Here is a 6,624-nt window from a genome sequence, read left to right as displayed (position 1 = left end):
TGTAAAATAATCACAACAATAATAAGTAAATTGTATAAATATTTTTTAAATTTAATTTATATATATCTCGTTAATATGAAATTATTTTTACACTATTATTCAATAATAGTTACCAAATCAGTAAAAAATATTAACTTTAATTAGAATTAATTTTTAAAATCATATGTTATTATGATTAATTATTTTAATAATGACGATATATAATTTAATCGCTACATTTGTTTTATTAACGATTTGTTTTAATTGATATACATGACGTTTAAACACAACCAACAGCATATAACCGTATCGTGCATCGCAAAAAAAGAATAATCACAATTAGTGGATATCGTGACTTTATTTTTTAATTAAATTTACTTTTGGTTTATATTTATTAAAAAACATCATAGTATAATATGTATTGTAATTAAAATTATCAAATCAAAGCACATGCATAGCATGGATTGCATATTAGTTAAGATCAAGATAAAAACAGTAGACCAAATGAATAATATTATTATTTTGAAAAAGAAAAATGTATTAAACAACATCTAATCCTAGCACAAGGAATGCTAAGATCAGGTCAACAGGGACAACACACTAAAATAATCTCCACTGGGAAACACATAACAGTAAAAGCCTAATACAATGCCATACATCTACCATGCAATAATTCATGCACTCCTATGCAACCACAAACCCAAAGATTATTAGATTGGAATCAACATAGGACTGATATTGCCTGATGTAGATAAACTGAAGTAGGATTTACTGTCAACACATATGCCAAAATGTTGTTCGATCAAATAGATAACCCCAAGACAAACTAAAGGATTATTACACCGTTGTGCAAATGAGAACCTAAATCCTTTGAACATCGTGAACAGTATTTTCCACAATAGAACTTTGACATTGTCCACAACCTTCTCCCAAATAAAATCTTCTTGAGCAAATATCATACTGTTTCTATATTTCCATACTGCCCGTATACTTGTGAGCCATAGTTAAGACATCGCAGCACCCTGCTGCTCCTAACAAGCCTTCAAACCGAATAATATTTAACTAAGAGAACAATATTGTAACACTACCACGGACAAGAAATATTCTAACATCCTAATGCTCCAAATTTGCACCTCATTTCTGATGTACTTTTTGTGAACTGAGTTTGTAAAGTCGTCATTTGATGTAAGCAATAGTAAAGTTATCATGTAGAGCAGCACCACTAGAGGAGGCAGTGCTCTTTCCAAACAATTCCTATTCATAATTGCTCTGACTTTCATGACCTGCAAACATTAAAACTAAGCCCAAATAGAAAATGTGCATCTAATCAATAAAAATTATACATTGATATTACTAACATTACCACAATAAACAAAATATTGCTGACAATCAATGAACCAAAACAAACCAGAAATACTGCAATTAAACTTTTAAGAAATGGCAATCTTTATGGCTTAACAAAAATGGCACCTTTCCAAAATAGTAAAAAATATTTGAAAGTTTTCAATATGAAATAAGAAACAATTCATTATCATAAAAGGAACAGTTCTACATCTTTGAAATTAACTTACAAAGTTAGCATTTAACTATTATTCATTTATTAGAAACAGTACCATACCTAGTGACATTATTTTTAAAGTCAGAACTACCGTGCAAATAAAGCATGTTGAAATGAAGTTATTTCAGTGCAACTAAAATATGAACATAAGTGTTCAATCTTAGCTTCACGAAAAGTTCTTCTCCAAACTTTTTCGAAAGTCACAACAGATGAAGCAAATTCATTCAAACACTAACAAGCATAGGTGCTTTATCTAAAAAGAGAAGCTCTGATAAGTCCTTTTAGTGTGGATCCAAACAGGTCATTAAAAGCTATTACATCTCAAGAATTTATATTGAAGCCAAGTGACTTCTAACAACTAGCTAGGTGGTTCTAAATTCTAACAACTAGCACATAATCACAATATTTTTTGTTCCCATATAATTGAACTCAACTTTTTCCCATTATCATTGTAATTGGAAGTAAATTATTCTTGATAGGGTATATTGAAGTTAAAAAATACTCAGAAGCATATGAGAACTTGAGCAGCAGTACTATGATAATAACAAAATGGATCAAGCAGATTTTGTTTGAAACAATGGTACAAGTTGAATTCTATGTCTAAGGAAATCTTTTAGAGTAATTAGATGCAAGCCATGCATTAAGTGAAGGCTCATGGCTTCATGCATTCCAAGCAAAAACTAATCTTCAATCAAATGAGAGGTGAAAACTTATCTACAATTTCCAGTTTCTGAAAGAAGTACTACAATAAATTTTCGAAAAAACTTATCTAAGTATGATAAATTTTTCAAAACATTTTTTAATTGAAAAGGTTCTTTTTTCCTTCACAAATGACAAACAAATAAATCCAATACAAATAAATGATACGAGCAAGAATTCAAAGGGGGAAATGAATAGTGAACTGTTTTCAAATTCAAGCATATATAGACATAGTTCAAGGTTTGTTTAATTTATCTTGCTATTAAAGAGATGCATATATATTGTAAAAACAACTCAAAAGAAGCAAATATGAAGTTGAATGAACCAACTGTTCTTGTCAAAATTTGAAGGGATGCAGCCCAACAGAATTGCGGTTGAAGACTCTAAATTGATTGTCTTCACAATACCTCTAATGGCCTCAAGACTGATTGAGCAAAGAAAGGGTGCAGTACTTGCAAAAACTCCAACGAACAAGTTAGTTATGGATTCAAAATAGTTTTGGTTAACAAGAGAACATACCTTAGATACCCCTGTGTAAACTTATATAATAAGGATCATAATTCATAACCTCCACCAGACCTTCACAATTTGCTTAGTCAAACAATACAAATAATAATTGAGAAAAACACAACTAATTTAAGAGATTTATTATTGATTACAGAATGAGAATCATCAACAATTAAAAGGAAAAAAATTTATACTTTTTTCCCGAGAGAAGCAGACTTATCCTTAAAAGTTCAAGTTATAAGGCATAAAAAATCTAACATAAAAGGCATATTTTTGCATAAAAAAGGCATTTAAGGAAAACGCAGACACATATTTTGACATCAAATGTATTAATTTACATTCTTACCAAATGTAAATTTGAAGAAATAATGAAACAGAGAAATAAAATCATACCCACACCACTGACCAGAGTCACCAAGACAAGACACTAACGCAGTGACATCAAAATGCGCATTTTCCTTTCTCTCTCAGCATTCAATGCTTCTTCGCTGTTCTCTTCCATTAGAAAAAATTTCCTTAAACAATTCGGTAAGCTCTTCTAATGAGTGCAAAATTAACCTTCCCATAAACTGTTGGGGTTTCTTTTTCGGTGCAGGTGGAGGTGGAGGTGACAGAGTGACCGCCGTATGAGACGATGATGAAATCGGAGAATGCGGTGGCGAGTCCATCACTGATTCCACTAATATTCAAAAAACCTTAAAAAAGAATCAAAGAAACAGAAAATAGCCACACAAACAAAAAAAAAGTAACAAAGGGAAAAGATTGAGATATAATGAGAGCGGGAAATTGAAAAGAGGAGATAGAAAACGAAGAGAGTGAGAGCGAGATCGATTGAAAGCGAGATCGATTGAGAGCGAGACCGTGACTGAGTGAGAGCTTTCGTTTCGATGGTTGCTTAGCAATAACGTTGTTCTTGATTGTGTTGAGAGGAAAAGAACAGACACATATATTTATTGGAGTTATTCGCGGGTTGAGGCGGTTTCTATTATTTTTATTTTTTAATAAATTATTATTGGTTATTTGAAGAGGCTAAAATTGTTTTTTTTAATACAAATATAGCCGTTAAAGCTTTTTAATAAATAAACATTGCTTTTATTTTATTTTATTTTATTTGTTTATCGATATTCTATGGCATTAACTGGAAAAAGTTTTATTTAAAAAAAAAACTTATATATGCAATCTGTTTCTGTAAGATACAAAAAATTAAATTTTTAATATTTGTAAAATAAAATTTATAGTTTAAATTTGTACAAAATCTAAAATTTTTATAGTTTTTAATGACTAAGATTGTTAATTTTTTATAGAAGTAGAAAAAAAATATTTTAAGTTTACGTATACAAAAGTCTTTATAATATAAAAACAAATTGATATTAGTATGTAAAAAAAACAAATTGTTTTAATTTATTTACTTGAAAAACAAAAAAAGATAAAATATGAACTTTTTTAAAGACTAAAACAAAAATTTATTGCATTTTACAAAGATTAAAATATTTTTTCTTTATTTAAATACAATTTTAGTCCTTGTAATTATAATATTTTAATTTTTATAAGTATTTTTGTTTAGATTCAATCCTTGCAAATTAAAAAATAATTGTTTTTAGTCTTTGATGATATACATTATTCAATAATATCATGCCTCGTGGCTCAATAAGTTGTCTTTAGGATTAAAAACTACGGTTTTTGAATTTGTAAATATTAAATTTAAACAAAAATATTTACAGAGATAAGAAACTGATTCTATAACTAAAGAATTAAACTCTACTTCTTTTTTATATAAGGATTAAAATAGAATTTATTACATTTTGCAAGGAGTGAAACAAAAATTTTCATTTTATATGGACTAAATTAAAATTTCTTCATGTAAGTATTTTTGTTTAGATTCAATCCTTGCAAATTAAAAAATAATTGTTTTTAGTCTTTGATGATATACATTATTCAATAATATCATGCCTCGTGGCTCAATAAGTTGTCTTTAGGATTAAAAACCACGGTTTTTGAATTTGTAAATATTAAATTTAAACAAAAATATTTACAGAGATAAGAAACTGATTCTATAACTAAAGAATTAAACTCTACTTCTTTTTTATATAAGGATTAAAATAGAATTTACTACATTTTGCAAGGAGTGAAACAAAAATTTTCATTTTATATGGACTAAATTAAAATTTCTTCATTTTGTAAGAACTAATTTTATATGTAAAATTAAAATTATATTTTTCTTATTCCATTAAAAAAAATTAATGATATTAAACATTAGAGATTAAAACGAAAATATTTACATTTTACATAAATTTATTAATTTATTAATGAGACTAAAATCAAATTTCATTCACTTTGTAGGAGATAATTGCAGATTTAAGATAATAATATGTTCACAATCTTTTTTTACCACTGTATACAAGGCCAATGTGAGTTTTTGCTGGTTAAGAAAATTTCAATGTAGTTATTTGTCTTTTTATTGTTTTTTATTTTTCACAAGGCCAGTATGCTTTTCGGTGACACGAAAAAATTAGTGTTAGATTTAACAAAGGTCCAAATTTATTGAAACAAAGTGATAATGTTCACAATCTTTTTTTACCACTGTATACAAGGCCAATGTGAGTTTTTGCTGGTTAAGAAAATTTCAATGTAGTTATTTGTCTTTTTATTGTTTTTTATTTTTCACAAGGCCAGTATGCTTTTTGGTGACACGAAAAAATTAGTGTTAGATTTAACAAAGGTCCAAATTTATTGAAACAAAGTGATAACATCTACATATTTCCACACACAACTCTTCTCCTATCTCTTCTCTATCTGCATTTTCTCCACTCACAAAAAACTACAGACGATATGGAGCTTTCTCACCACTAGGGAACAAAGGCCCAAGGTGCTTAATGATTTGTGAGTCGCACCCCACACTAACACTTGAGAAATCTCCTTCAACAGATTGGTGTGATTCATTTGGACTTTGTCCAGAGCTTCAAAGATTCATCATCTGCATACTAAGTTTGACATGCAAATGCTTAAGGTGTGAATGTAGTTAAAGTGCCTTCGGATGGTAGGATTTCAAAAAATTAAACAGTGTAATACTTCTATCTAGTTTTTAAATTGTATTAGTTTATTGTTTGAGGTCCACGAGAAAAGAAGACGCAGTTTGAAGTAAAAAACATTGATTAACTGTGTTGTATTTCTCGTGGTTAATCCAGTGTTCGTCTAAGCTATTACGAGGTCTAAAGCAAAATGAATTTTATTTAAAATTTATTTTTTGTATTTTTTCTATGCAAAATTATTTATCAAATTATTGTAATCTATTTCGGTTAACAATTTTTCTTAATCGATTATACAGCTAATCCATTTAATCTTTCTTGTAACCTAGTTGATCTTATATAAGATTAAATTAATTTGAGTTTCAAAAAACTTCTTTCTGCTAAAACGACAGTTGCATAAATTGTTAACATTATTCTATAAGCAACATATGTATTTGGAAAAGAATCTAACTTTCATATAGAATTAAGTATGTCAATTGGTGTGTCATTTTCTACTTATATTATATCTCTTAGAATTTTAAGTTCTACAAGTAAATCTAATCCATCAATGTCTAATTTATTCTTATCTTTCAAAGAACGTTAAAGTTTAATGCAATTTTATATTAATTTTTCATTATACAAATGATTTTAATTCTTCAATATTAAATAAAAAACAAAAAGTATATGCATACAATTTTAATTGTTTAAATCTACTCTAAAAACTAATAAAATGAAAAGCAATATCTTTAATATTTTGCTTTTTAGTGAAAATCAATACCTTTAATATGATTCCAACTATACACTATCATCTTAATCATAAATAGTTGTATCATTATATGATTTTAATTGACTACAATCAATACAAATATCAACTCA

The 6,624-nt window shown here is 27.7% G+C and overlaps 1 long non-coding RNA gene across 1 annotated transcript; it reads right to left on the bottom strand.

Moving 5' to 3' along the window:
- Nucleotides 1-475: 475 nt before the first annotated feature.
- On the bottom strand, nt 476-3,702 carry LOC113784974 (uncharacterized). Its single transcript, XR_003471139.2, has 2 exons — nt 2,566-3,702; nt 476-1,262 (listed from the first exon to the last, which is right to left on the bottom strand). It is a non-coding gene; the product is annotated as an uncharacterized lncRNA (long non-coding RNA).
- Nucleotides 3,703-6,624: the final 2,922 nt, after the last annotated feature.

The sequence above is a fragment of the Cicer arietinum genome, chromosome 2 (assembly GCF_000331145.2).
Source record: "Cicer arietinum cultivar CDC Frontier isolate Library 1 chromosome 2, Cicar.CDCFrontier_v2.0, whole genome shotgun sequence".
In the NCBI taxonomy this organism is placed as follows: domain Eukaryota; kingdom Viridiplantae; phylum Streptophyta; class Magnoliopsida; order Fabales; family Fabaceae; genus Cicer; species Cicer arietinum.
The sequence above is the reverse complement of the archived record's forward strand: the minus strand, read 5'-3'. Positions and strand labels throughout refer to the sequence as shown.